Source organism: Cetorhinus maximus, unplaced genomic scaffold (assembly GCF_964194155.1).
Source record: "Cetorhinus maximus unplaced genomic scaffold, sCetMax3.hap1.1 HAP1_SCAFFOLD_2065, whole genome shotgun sequence".
In the NCBI taxonomy this organism is placed as follows: Eukaryota; Metazoa; Chordata; class Chondrichthyes; order Lamniformes; family Cetorhinidae; genus Cetorhinus; species Cetorhinus maximus.
Window position 1 is genome coordinate 40277 of NW_027598005.1, and position 14648 is coordinate 54924.

The 14648-nt window shown below is 48.6% G+C and overlaps 1 long non-coding RNA gene across 1 annotated transcript; it reads left to right on the forward strand.

Moving 5' to 3' along the window:
• The first annotated feature begins 165 nt into the window (after positions 1–165).
• On the forward strand, positions 166–1425 carry LOC144676902 (uncharacterized). The gene is made up of 2 exons (XR_013575447.1): positions 166–401; positions 469–1425. It is a non-coding gene; the product is annotated as an uncharacterized LOC144676902 (long non-coding RNA).
• Positions 1426–14648: the final 13223 nt, after the last annotated feature.

Here is a 14648-nt window from a genome sequence, read left to right on the forward strand (position 1 = left end):
CCCCCCCCACCCTTTTCCACTCCACTCCATTCAGTGTCTCCTCCTTTCACGTCACCGTACTGGCAATGTAGGGCTTCCTGTTTGACTGGGGCAGGGTCGTGGAGGAAGGTAACCACAAGAGACCCTAACCCAGCTGAGGGCAGTGTATCAGACACGGTCCTCTCACTGCCCAGGGAGTGTGTGATGGGGATGGTGTAGAGGGAGCTTTACTCTGTATCTAACCCCGTGCTGTACCTGCCCTGGGAGTGTTTGATGGGGAAGGTGTAGAGGGAGCTTTACTCTGTATCTAACCCCGTGCTGTACCTGTCCTGGGAGTGTGTGATGGGGAAAATGTAGAGGGAGCTTTACTCTGTATCTGACCCCGTGCTGTCCCTGTCCTGGGAGTGTTTGATGGGGACGGTGTAGAGGGAGCTTTACTCTGTATCTAACCCCGCGCTGTACCTGTCCTGGGAGTGTTGATGGGGACAGTGTGGAGGGAGCTTTACTCTGTATCTAACCCACTGCTGTACCTGCCCTGGGAGTGTTAAGGGGGCCAGTGTAGAGGGAACTTTATTCTGCATCTATCTTGACCCCTCCCCATCCTCCCAAACTACCGCTCCCCCCCCGCCCCCCCAACCATCTCCAGCCTCCCTTTCCTCTCCGATGTCCTTGAACATGTTGCCGCCTCCCGACATTCATTCCCGGAACTCCGTGTTTGACTCCCTCCAACCGGGTTTCCGCCCTCTACCGCTCCCCCCCACCACAGTACGGAAAGGGCCCTCATCGGAGTCGCGGGACCCGTGACAGGGGGTAAACCCTCCTCGACCCCCGTCTGCGACCTTTGACACGGGGTCGGCCCCACCGTCCTCCTCCAACGCTCTCTCCCCTGCCTAATCCCCCGTCACCTTGCACACTCTTCCTCTTCAGGGTAGCAATCCAATTACCCTTTCGAACACCTCGATCGAACCTGTTTCCACCACCCCTCCCTCAGGAAGTTCGTTCCAGACCCCCAACCACCCACTGGGTGAAAAAAAAAATAATGCCTTGCATCATTTTCTCCAAGGAAAAGAGTCCCAACCTCTCTAACCTGTCCTCATTGCTACAGTTCTTTATCCCTGGAATCATTCTTGATGGACCTCCCCCGCTGACAGATTCCATGAAAGTGGCCAAGCCAGCCACTCAGCAGCATCGAAGCCAGTTGCAGTGAACATTAGGAGCTATGTTATGTTATATGTTATGAGACATGTTATGACGTGGCAGATGATGTGCGGGCAGGTGGATCAAATCCACCAGGGTCACTCGATGCCACTATCACAACGCTTTTGCAATTGGTATTTATTACGAGATGCGTGCATTGAATTCAAAATAAGTCCACCAAGACCTTGAGAGGTTTTTTTTTGAAAACTAAATTAAAATATTTGTTAACAAAAGAAAAAAGACGACAAACACGTACGTAAGATTCCAGTTACTTATTACTATAGTAAATACTAAAATTCCTACCTAACCTGACTCCCAAATGCACCCCCTTGTAAGGCAACAGTCCCAAATAGATTTTAAAGTTTAAAAAAAAACGAGCCAGCACAATCGTCACCTTTAAGGGCTGGATGCAGCAAACCCGTGCAGATGTGGCTGGAGGAGTTTCTGAGGATGTTTTGCCAGCCCCTGCTAGATGTATGCAGGGCCTCTCTCGACATTCCCTTTCATTCTCCCCTTTATACGTATCCTCTCTTTTTAATCTGTAAATTCCATTGTCCCGTGTGTCTTTGAAAATGTACTTTCCCCACAGTGTAAAACTTTTCCTGGTGCTAATATCGTCAGTAACCTTTGGGAAAAATAAACACACTGATTGGCCTTATCCTTCTACCTCTTTGAAATTCAAACTGTGCCGATTTATCTAAAAATGCAAATTCTCCTCACACCTTACATCCTAAGACTTCAGCCGTATTTACTTATTTAGCATTTCAAATCCCTCCCCACCTAACTTTTGATATTTCCAGACCAGCTGTCTCCAATTCAATTAAACCCCCCCCGCCCCCACACACACACGCACACAGAAACCATCCAAACCCCATTATTAACCTAGTTTTACAATAAATCGCAATAATATTATGAAAATTCTTATACTTTTGCAACACCCCACCTCCTTACGAGAAAACGAACCATCAGAATTTAAAAAGACGGCTTCATTTTCTTAACCCATCTTACACTGCCTACCATACTTATCTATGTACCCATGCCATTACATTACCAGATGCATGCATTAAAATAATATATATACAAACCCTTGGTGTCAACAGAAATCATTTCAGTCCAGGTTTTAAATGTCTGATTTTCCTTTGAGCTTTAAACTCTCGACAGTGCATCTGCGATTAGATTTTGCTGTCCAGCAACATGTATAATCTGTAGATGAAACGGTTGCAAAAATAAACTCCCATCTGAACAGCCTTGCGCGCTTTGGTCTTGAAATCTGTCCAGAATTTTTTTAAAGGATTGTGGTCTGCATAAACGATTCTTTCTGACAAATTGTTCGCAACATAAACCTCAAAATGCTGCAACGCCAACACCAGACCCAGAGTCTCCTTTTCAATCGTTGAGTATTTTCTGCATCGTACATTCAAATTCCGCCAAAGATACCCGATCGGTTTCTCAAGTTCAGCTTCATTTTCTCGCAGCAGTACAGCCCCAATGCCCATATCAATCGCATCAATGGCCAACTTAAACTGCTTGGCGTAATTGGGTACTGCCAAAATTGGTGCCATCGTCAATACAGTTTTCAAACTGTCGAATGCCTTCTGACTCTCCTCTGTCCATTCAAACCTCTTGTCCTTTTTTAATAGCTCAGTCAATGGAGCAACCACACCGCTAAAATTTGGTACAAATTTCTGGTAAAACCCCACTCATGCCCAGAAATCTCGAAACTTATCATTTTGTTGAAGGCACGAGGACACCCACGATAGCTTTGACTTTCACATCTCTCGGAGCCACCTTACCATGCCCAATGGTATGGCCCAGATATGTGACTTGCGCTTTTGCAAATTCGCTTTTAGCCAAGTTCATCGCCAAATGAACTTCTTGTAGTCAATTGGATAATTCTTCCAGGTGTCGTAAATGCTCCTCCAACATTTGACTGAAAACTATCAAGTCGTCAATATAAACAGCACTTCTGCAATTATTTTGTCAGTCTTCGAAATGTTGCACGTGCATTTTTCATACCAAACAGCATGACTTTAAACTGATATAGTCCATCTGGCATCACAAAAGCTGATATCTCCTTTGCTCTCTCCGACAATGGTACTTGCCAATATCCTTTCAGCAAGTCAATTTTTGTGATGAACTTTGATTGTCCCTCTTTCTCAATGCAACCTTCAAACCATGGTATAGGATATGAATCCGCTTTTGTCACTGCATTCACCTTTCGATAGTCTACTCAATCTTGGTGTTCCATCCGGTTTTGGTACCATCGCAATAGGCGAACTCCAGCTCCTGCAACTAGACTCGATGTCGTTTTGAAGCATAAATTCAATTTCTTTCTGTGCTTGTGATAACTTGCTGGACTTAATCTATAAGGATGTTGCCTTATTGAAGATGAATCTTCTACATTTACATAATGTGTAGCTAAATTTGTCCTTCCAGCTTATCGCCACAAATAGCTTTGTGTGACTGCAATAGCTTCTCCAAATCGCTTGACACTTGTCTGGAAGGTAACTCAATATTACATTTAAATTTTTAAGTACCTCCTCATTATCCAATTTGATTAGAAGAAAATCAATTTTCAAATCCTGCATTTCTTCCTCTTTCTCCTTATCTACCACCACAAACATTTCCTTTTGGTCCTCTTCCTTGTCAAAGTACATTTTAAGCATATTTACATGCCATACCCTCTGCTTCTTTCTTCTATCTAGAGTATTTATTAAATAATTTACTTCACTCAGTTTCTTTTCAATCCTGTAAGGCCCACTAAACCTTGCCTTTAACGGTTCACCCAGTACTGGTAACAGAACGAACACTTTTCCCCCAACAACAAAACTATGGGGAGGCAGTGGCATAGTGGTATTGTCGCTGGACTGGTAATCCTGAGACTCAAGGTAATACTCTGGGGACAAAAAAAAATTTCTGCAAAAACTCAGCAAGTCTGACAGCATCTGTGGAGAGGAAGACAGAGTTAACGTTTTGAGTCCGTATGACTCTTCATCAGAACTAAAGAGAAATAGAAATGTGGTGAAATATAAGCTGTTTAAGGGGGAGTGGGACAAGTGGAGCTGGATAGAGGGCCAGTGATAGGCAGAGGCGAAGGATAGATTGCCAATGATGTCATAAACAAAAGGTCAAAGGGGTGTTGACGGTGGTGATATTAGCTAAAGGATGTGCTAATGGTGACATTAAGGGTAGAAAGCAGGATGAGCAAGTGACAGATGGCCCTAGTGGGGGTGGGGTGGGGTGGGGTGCTTTTATAATACTCTGGGGAACTGAGTTCAAATCCCACCATGGCAAATGGTGGAATTTGAATTCAATAAATATCAGGAATTAAAAGTCTAATGACCATGAAACTATTGTCGATTATCATTTTTAAAAAACCCATCTGGTTCACTAATGTCCTTTAGGGAAGGAAATCTGCTGTCCTTACCTGGTCTGGCCTACGTGTGACTCCAGACCCACAGCAATGTGGTCGGCTCTTAAAAAAAATGCCCTCTGAACAAGGGCAATTAGGGATGAGTAATAAATGCTGGCCTAGCCAGCGACGCCCACATCCCATGAATGAATTTTAAAAAACAATGAGCTGTAGCTCTCCTATCTGCCTTCACTTTCATCACTTGCTGTGATATCTTTAAATGTTCCCTAGCTAACTCACATGCTCTGTTCAATCTTTCCCTGAAGTTTGATACATACTCCAGGAGAGTAGTTCCCAAATTTTTGCCCACCAATTTCTCATGAATCAATTTCAGTGGTCCCCTTACCTCATGACCATAGACTAATTCAAAAGGACTAAATCCAGTCAATGCATTAGGAGCAGCATCCCTAAAAGCAAATAACAAGAATGGAATTCCCCTATCCCAATCCTGTGGATAGTCCTGACTATACGCCCTCATCATAGTTTTTAAAGTTTGATGCCATCTTTCCAAAGCTCCTTGTGACTCAGGTTGGTAAGCTGTTGACTTAAACTGTTGTATCCCCGAACTGTTCATCATGTCCTTAAACAGCTGTGACATGAAATTTGACCCCTGATCTGATTGTATTTCTTTCAGTAAACCATATCTTGTAAAAAAAAATTAGTCAACTCTTCCACAATTCTCTTTGTTGCAATACTTCTCAAAGGTATGGCTTCAGGAAACCTTATAGACGCATCCATTGTTGTCAGCAAGTATTTATTTCTACTTTTAGTCTTAAGGAGGGGTCCTACACAATCAATCATGACCCTAGAAAAAGGTTCCTCAAATGCTTGAATTGGAATTAAAGGTGCCGGCTTAATCACTGCTTGCGGTTTCCCTGTCACCTGACATGTGTGACATGTTCGGCAGTATTTGACTCCATATCTATCCAATCCAGGCCAATAAAAATGTTTTTCTATTTTTGCCCGTGTCCTTCTAATTACTGAATGTCCCCCATTGGAATTTCATGATCTATTCTCAGTATATCCAGATGTTATTACAATCTGATGCACTTCCATCCATTTTTCATCTTCTGGAACTTGATACAGTTGCCACTTTCTCATTAAAACATCACCCTTAAGGTAATAACATTCTGGAATACATTCTGCCTCTGTTTCTGAGTAAGAACTGCTTTATTTGTGAATCATTTTGCTGTAACTCTTAGCAACTCCCTTGAGCTAAATACCTCAGCTCCATTCTCTCTTCCTGAACAATCGTATCAAAGAACAAAAACAAAAGCACCTGGAAAAACTCAGCAGGTCTGAAAGCATCTGCGGAGAGGGATACAGTTGACGTTTCGAGTCCGTATGACCCATCATCAGAACTAAGACATATAGAAATGAGATTTAGTATAAACTGGTAGAAGGGGGTGGGACAGGAGAGCTCGATAGGGGGCCAGTGATAGGTGGAGGCCAAGAAGAGACTGCCAAAGATGTCATAGACAAAAGGACAAAGGGGTGTTGACGGTGGTGATATTATCTAAAGGATGTGCTAATGGGGACATTAAGGGAAGCAAGCTAGTGCAGGTGGGGTGGGGGGGGAAGGGATCGAAATGGGCTAAAAGGTGGAGATGAAACAATAGATCGAAATAAATTTAAAAATAGGAGGGAAAAGAAAAAAATATAGTTGTAAAAAAATTAGAAATTATTGGAAAAAGGGGGATTGGAAAGGAGGTGGGGATGGAGGAGAGAGTTCATGATTTGAAGTTGTTGAACTCAATATTCAGCCCGGAAGGCTGTAAAGTGCCTAGTTGGAAGATGAGGTGCTGTTCCTCCAGTTTGCGTTGAGCTTCACTGGAACATTGCAGCAAGCCAAGGACAGACATGTGGGCATGAGAGCAGGGTGGGGTGTTGAAATGGCAAGCGACAGGGAGGTCTGGGTAATGCTTGTGGACAGACCGAAGGTGTTCCGCAAAGCGGTCACCCAGTCTGCGTATGTTCTCTCCAATGTAGAGGAAACCGCATTGGGAGCAGCGAATGCAGTAGACTAAATTGAGGGAAGTGCAAGTGAAATGCTGCTTCACTTGAAAGGAGTATTTGGGCCCTTGGACAGTGAAGGGGGGGGAAGTAAAGGGGCAGGTGTTGCACCTTCTGCGGTTGCATGGGAAGGTGCGGTGGGAGGGAGGTGAGGTGTAGGGGGTGATGCAGGAGTTGACCAGGATGTCCCGGAGGGAACGATCCCTGTGAAAAGCCGTCGGTGGTGGGGGGTGAAGGGGTGAAGGGAAGATGTGTTTGGTGGTGGTATCATGCAGGAGTTGGCAGAAATGGTGGAGGAAGATCCTTTGAATGCGGAGGCTGGTGGGGTGATAAGTGAGGACAAGGGGGACCCTATCATGGTTCTGTGAGGGAGAGGAAGGTGTGAGGGTGGATGCACGGGAGATGGGCCGGACATGGTTGAGGGCCCTGTCAACCAACATGGGTGGAAAACCTCAGTTAAGGAAGATTGAAGACATGTCAGAGGAACTGTTTTGGAAAGTGGCATCATCAGAACAGATGCGATGGAGGCGAAGGAACTGAGAGAATGGGATGGAGCCCTTACAGGAAGCGGGGCGTGAGGAGCTGTAGTCGAGGTAGCTGTGGGAGTCGGTAGGCTTGTAATGGATATTGGTGGACAGTCTATCACCAGAAATTGAGACTGAGAGGTCAAGGAAGGGAAGGGAAGTGTCAGAGATGGACCATGTGAAAATGATGGAGGGGTGGAAATTGGAAGCAAAATTAATAAATTTTTCCAGGTCCAGATGAGAGCATGAAGCAGCGATGTAATCATCGATGTACCGGAGAAAGAGTTGTGGGAGGGGGCCGGAGTAGGACTGGAACAAGGAATGTTCCACATACCCCATAAAGAGAGGCATAACTGGGGCCCATGCGGGTACCCATAGCCACACCTTTTATTTGGAGGAAGTGAGAGGAGTTTAAGGAGTAATTGTTCAGTGTGAGAACAAGTTCAGCCAGACGGAGGAGAGTAGTGGTGGATGGGGATTGTTCGGGCCTCTGTTCAAGGAAGAAGCTAAGGGCCCTCAGACCATCCCGGTGGGGGATGGAGGTGTAGAGGGATTGGACGTCCATGGTGAAGAGGAGGCGGTTGGGGCCAGGGAACTGGAAATTGTTGTTATGATGTAGGGTATCAGAGGAATCACGGATGTAGGTGGGAAGAGACTGGACAAGGAGAGAGAGAATAGCAAGAAATGAGTTCCGTGGGGCAGGAACAGGCTGACATGATCGGTCTGCCGGGACAGTCCTGTTATTTTCCAATAATTTATAATTTTTTTACAACTATATTTTTTTCTTTTCCCTCCTATTTTTAAATTTATTTCGATCTATTGTTTCATCTCCACCTTTTAGCCCATTTCAATCCCTTCCCCCCACCCCACCCCCACTAGGGCCATCTGCCACTAGCTAGCTTCCCTTAATGTCCCCATTCACACATCTTTTATATAACATCACCACCGTCAACACCCCTTTGTCCTTTTGTCTAGACATCTTTGGCAGTCTCTCCTTTGCCTCCACCTATCACTGACCCTCTATCCAGCTCTACCTGTCCCACTCACATCTACCAGCTTATATTTCACCTCATTTCTCTATTTCCTTAGTTCTGTTGAAGAGTCACACGGGCTTGAAACGTCAGCTGTGTTCCTCTCCGCAGATGCTGTCAAGACCTGCTGAGTTTTTCCAGGTATTTTTGTTTTTGTTCTAGATTTCCACCGTTCACAGTATTTTGCTTTTAATCTTATCAAAGATAGTGTCAGCTCATTGAACTTCAACACCATTTCCTGGTCTTCTAGGCTCCTCCTCCTCCTGTCTCAATTCCGATGTCTACAGCACAGAAGGGGGCCATTTGGCCCATCTTGTCCACGCCAGTCAACAAAGATCTGACTACGCTAATCCCTTTTTGCAGCACTTGGCCCGTAGCCCTGGAGGTTATGGCAACGCAAGTGAATATCTAAATACTTCTTAAATTTTACGAGTGTTTCTGACTCAACCACCCTTTCAGGCAGTGAGTTCCAGACTCCCACCACCCTCTGGGTGAAAACATTTCTCCTCAACTCCCCTCTTAGCCTTCTACCTCTTACCTTAAATCTATGCCCCCTGGTTATTGACCCCTCTGCTCATGGAAAAAGTGCCTTCCTGTCCACCCTATCTATGCCCCTCATAATCTTATACACCTCTATCAGGTCCCCTCTCAACCTTCGCTGCTCCAAGGAAAACAACCCCAGCCCATCCAATCTTTCCTCATAGCTCAGACCCTCCAGCCCAGGCAGCATCCTGGTAAATCTCCTCTGTACCCTCTCCAGTGCAATCACATCTTTCCTATAGTGTGGTGATCAGAGCTGCGCACAGTACTCCAGTTGTGGCCTAACCGGCGTTTTATACAATTCCAGCGTAACCTCCCTGCTCTTGTATTCTACGGTTCGGCTAATAAAGGTAAGCATCCTATATGCCTTCTTAACCACCTTATCTACCTGCCCTGCTACCTTCACTTCTGGACTCACCCACATGAGGAAACATCCTTTCCACGTCCACCTTGTCAAGGCCATACAGGATCTTGTATACTTCAGTCAAATTGCCCTTCACTCTTCTAAACTCCAGTGGAAACAAGCCCAGTCTGTCCAACCTCTCCCCATAAGACAACCCGCTCATTCCAGGTGTCAATCCGGTAAACCTCCTCTGAACCACCTCCAACGCATTTACATCCTTCCTTAAATAAGGAGACCAAAGCTGCCCATGGTATTCGAGGTGCGGTCTCACCAACGCCCTGCACAACTGAAGCATAACATCCTTACTTTTATGTTCAATCCCTTTCACAATAAAGGATAGCGTTCCATTAGCCTTCTTAATGACTTGCTGTACCTGCAGACTAACTTTTTGTGACTCATGTACTAGAACGCCCAGATCCCTCTGCACCTCAGAATTATGCAGCCGTTCTCCGTTTAAGTAATACTCTGCTTTTTTATTCTTCCTGCCAAAGTGAACAACTTCACATTTTCCCACATTAAACTCCATTTGCCAGATCTTTGCCCACTCACTCAACCTATCTATATCTGTCTGCAACCTCCTTATGTCCTCTTCACAACACACTTTCCTACCTATCTTTGTGGCATCTGCAAATTTAGCTGCCATGTCTTCACTCCCCTCATCTAAGTCATTGATGCAAATCGTAAAAAGTTGAGGTCCCAACACAGACACAAAAAGACCCATTTATGCACACTCTGTTTTCTACCAGCCAGCCAATCTTCTACCAACGCTGATATGTTACCCACTACACCATGCTCTTCTATTTTCTGTAATAATCTTTGATGTGGCACTTTATCAAATGCCTTCTGGAAATCCAAGTAGAGCACGTCTACAGGCTCCCCTTTAACTACTGAGCATGTTACTCCTTCAAAACACTCCAATAAGCTGGTTAAACATGATTTTCCTTTCACAAAACCATGCTGACTCTTCCCAATTGCCTTGAGCTCTTCTAAGTGCCAAGCTATAACCTCCTTAATGATTGTCATGAAGCTATTAACGTGTATAACATTTTGGAAAATATTTCTCTTTTAAAATAGAGGTTTAGTCTGTGGGTGTGTCTTAGTTGGGTTAAAGCCAGCTAGTCTGGGTGCTTTGATGGGTCCTAGTTTTGATATGGAAGTGGGATAGCGTGCATTTGCATTTTTTGAATAGGAGCATTCAAGAGGCGGGGTGAAAACTTGACAACTTTCTAGCAGCTACCAAGCCATATGTTTATATTACTAATAAAATTGGTACAATAAATGGGGTTTCATTGTTAAAAGGTAAAGTTCAAAGAGACTGGCGAGACAATGAGAATTTGAATTCAATCAGGGGCGGTAGGTATAACTTCATTAGTTTTCGGGTGTGCAGGCAGAGGCAATGTAAGGTCAAAAGGCAACTGCAAGCCCCCAACTGGCTCCACAGTGGAAAGAACCTCATTTTGAATTCATAAGGTGAAAATGCTTTGCCTGGTGTCTGTTTAAGTCTATGGGTTGCTGTTGAGTTCGTGTGATCTTACAGAAGCAGCGCCAGTGATATTCCTCCAGGGATTTAAGGTGACTGCTGCATTCTTTTTATACATATCTCGGGGTGCGGGCGTCACTGGACCGGGCCCAGCATTTATTGCCCCACCCCCTAATTGCCCCCTTGAGAAGGTGGTGGTGGGTGAGCCGCCATCTTGAACTGCTGCAGTCCCTGTGTAGGTACACCCACCGTGCTGTTAGGGAGGGAGTTCCCAGGATTTTGACCCGGCGACAGTGAAGGAACGGCCGATGTATTTCCAAGTCGGGATGGCGAGTGTGGCTCGGAGGGGGAACTTCCAGGTGGTGGTGTTCCCCGTGCGTCTGCTGCCTCGTCCTTCTAGACGGTAGCGGTCGTGGGTTTGGAAGGTGCTGTCGAAGGAGCCTCGGTGAGTTGCTGCAGTGCATCTTGTAGATGGTACACACACTGCTGCCGCTGTGCGTCGGTGGTGGAGGGAGTGAATGTTTTGTGGATGGGGTGCCGATCGAGCGGGGGCTGCTTTGTCCTGGACGGTGTCGAGCTTCTCGAGTGTTGTGGGAGCTGCACTCACCCAGGCAAGTGGGGGGAGTGTCCCATCGCACTCCTGACTTGTGCCTTGCAGATGGTGGACAGGCTTTGGGGGGAGTCAGGAGGTGAGTTACTCACCACAGGATTCCTGCACTACCAAGCGACTGTTTCCACAGATCCAAACCCTGAAGTGAGGGCAGAAGGTTCTTAAAAAGTATTTATTCTTCTGCGGGACGTGGGCGTCGCTGGCGAGGCCCCAGCATTTCTTGCCCCCTTCCATCCCTAATTGCCCCTTGAATTGAGTGGGCTTGCTCGGCCATATCTGAGGGGCAGTTCAGCCACATGGCTGTGGGGAGCCTGGAGTCACGTGTAGGCCAGACCGGGGTAAGGCCGGCAGATTTCCCCCTTCCCTTAAAGGGGGACACGAGCGAACCAGATGGGGTTTTTACGACAATCGATGACGGTGGTCCCCATGACTGAAACTGGCTTCATAATTCCAGGTTTTATGAAGTGAATTTAAATACCTCCGGCGGCCGTGGGTGGGGTTTGAATCTGTGCCCCCCACAACACCCCCCCACCCCCCTGCCCCTCGCCGCCCCCATTGGCCAGTGACATTACCACTGGGCCACCGTCTCTTTCTTCCCTCCCCCCACCCCACTCCGGCCCGATGGGTAAAATAGACCCTGCCCTACTTGTCAGGCTCGTTCAGGCCAGTAGCAGCAGAGGCAGTGTCCGGGACGTGGTCGCGCTTATCAATCGAGGGCGGGGGCGCAGAGACGATGCCTCGCGAGAGAAAGGATGGAAAATATGACGCTCCCCCATCCACCCCCCCCCACCCCAACTTTACTGATAACAAAGAGCCTCCGACCCCATTGCGCTCCCCAGTAATTAGGCCAATGCAACTCCTTTTCATTCGTTTATTGAGAATAACTCAAATTCATTGCCATGGTGGAATTTCCTGCTTTAAAAAATGGAAGGCTAAAACGTAGAAGCAGATGCTGGGAAACGGATTTCCACTGGACTCCGGAACATGACATCCCACCCCGCCCTTGCCTCATCCCGCACCCACCACCCTCTGCCCCCAGCCACCCACCCCTCTGCCCACCGCCAGCCCCTCAGCCGGTCTCTCAGACCCTGACTGGATCCCGTCTCCAGAACGCCCGGTCCCTAACTCACCCCCCGCCACCCGACCCCACCTCACCTCACCTCACCTCACCCAAAGGTGAACGTCAAGACGTGAAGTGTTTGGCCTTCGCACCTCCCCACTTGCCGGCCCCAATTGCTTTGCGGCTGACTGATCGCTTTTGGGTCCAAGAGACGGCGCGCCTCCGACCCTGCAGCACTCCCTCGGCCGAGGTTGTGGGGCTCGAGTCTCTAAGGGCGGGTGGAGGTGGAAGGGGGGGGGGGGGGGGGGGGGGAGGACGGGAATGCAAACCACGCCCTTTGGACCCCAAGGAGAGAGCGCCGGCCCACAGAGCCTCGGCGACCCGCGCTCCCGGGTGAGCGACATGTCTTGTTGCCACCACTTCGCCACCCGTATCCCCAGCAGCCCCACCCCCGCCGCCACTCCAGCACTCCCCCCTCCTACGCAACCTGTGGAAAAACCCATCCTCCTCTTGCCATCAGAGAGCTGGGAGGGAGCTCACCGAGGCTCCATCACTCAAAACCTCCTCCGTCGTAAACCCGTTCCTGCCCCCTACCCGGCTTCCTCGCGGCGGGCGACGACCCGCTTCCCGTGAGCCACTCGCCCACCCACCTACCACACACCCCCACCCCCCCCGGCCGGCCACAGCGCGTCGACGGCCACGCTCGCCAGGCCTCACCCCCGGGCGTCCCTGAGCTGCGCGCAGCAGGCAGTACGTGGGAGAAGCGAAAAGGAAAATCGCAGTTCATGGAGTATACAGGAGGGGGGAGCCAACCGACGCGCAAGGGGCGGGTGATGTTCCAGCACGGTGGGGAGGGGCGGCGGGGGGGTCCCTGCGGAGGGGAAAAAAACGGGGTGTTCCCCCGAATCGTCCCGAGCGTCGGAGGTCACGTGAGGAACGAGCCGACGCGGTGGTCGATGGCGCTGCTCAGGGTCCGTCAGTCGGCTAGCTCACGGTCGGCCTCTGAAAAAGAACAGAGGGGGAAGATGTTCAGTGGTGGGAGGATCGGGGTGGGGGAGGGGGGGGGGGCGGAGAAGAGAAAGGACTTATCCTCGCTTCCAAACCCTCTCCCACCCGGGCCCCCCCCCACTCTCCCCCCGGACCCCACATAACCCATCGCTCGGCCCCCGCCAGCGACAGCTCGCCAAGGTTTCAGCGCCTCTCCAAACTGGGGTCTCTCGCACGACGGGCATCCCTCAGGTGCTTTGGTCAGGAGCTCTGGAATCTGCTCCCTGCGCCTCCCCCACACCTCTTCAGCTGAAAGACACCCAAACAAACAACCCCTTCCACCTGGCGTGTGGTCTGTGGCTCACTGTCAACTTCCGTTGCTTAAAATGCTCCGATGGAGGTCACGGGGACGTCGCCCTACCACCATCCAAGGCTCAACATAAATACAAGGGGTTGCAGCGTAGACAGTAGCTTCAGTGGCTGTGGGCTGGGGTCATACCAGACAGGAGAAGATTTGCAGAATCACACAGGGTGCAGGAGAGGCCCTTCGGCCCATCGAGTCTGCACCGACACGTGAGAAACACTTGACCTACCTACCTAACCCCATTGACCAGCACTCGGCCCCATAGCCTTGAATGTTAGGACGGGCCGAGTGCTCATCCAGGTACTTTTTAAAGGATGTGAGGCAACCCGCCTCCACCACCCTCCCAGGCAGTGCATTCCAGACCGTCACCACCCTCTGGGTAAAAAGATTTTTCCTCACATCCCCCCTCCCCCTAAACCTCCTGCCCCTCACCTTGAACTTGTGTCCCCCTCGTGACTGACCTTTCAACTAAGGGGAACAGCTGCTCCCTATCCACCCTGTCCATGCCCCTCATAATCTTGTACACCTCGATCAGGTCACCCCTCAGTCTTCTCTGCTCCAACGAAAACAACCCAAGTCTATCCAACCCTCTCTTCATAACTTAAATGTTTCATCCCAGGCAACGTCCTGGTGAATCTCCTCTGCAACCCCTCCAGTGCAATCACATCCTTCCTGGATTGGTTTATATCAGACAGGAGGAGATTGGTGTCAGTGACTGTGGGGTTGGTTTATATCAGACAGGAGGAGATTGGTGTGAGTGACTGTGGGGTTGGTTTATATCAGACAGGAGGAGATTGGTGTCAGTGACTGTGGGGTTGGTTTATATCAGACAGGAGGAGATTGATGTCCGTGAATGTGGGGTTGGTTTGTATCAGACAGGAGGAGATTGGTGTCAGTGACTGTGAGGTTGGTTTATATCAGACAGGAGGAGATTGGTGTCAGTGACTGTGAGGTTGGTTTATATCAGACAGGAGGAGATTGGTGTCAGTGACTGTGGGATCGGTTTATATCAGACAGGAGGAGATTGGTGTCAGTGACTGTGGGGTCG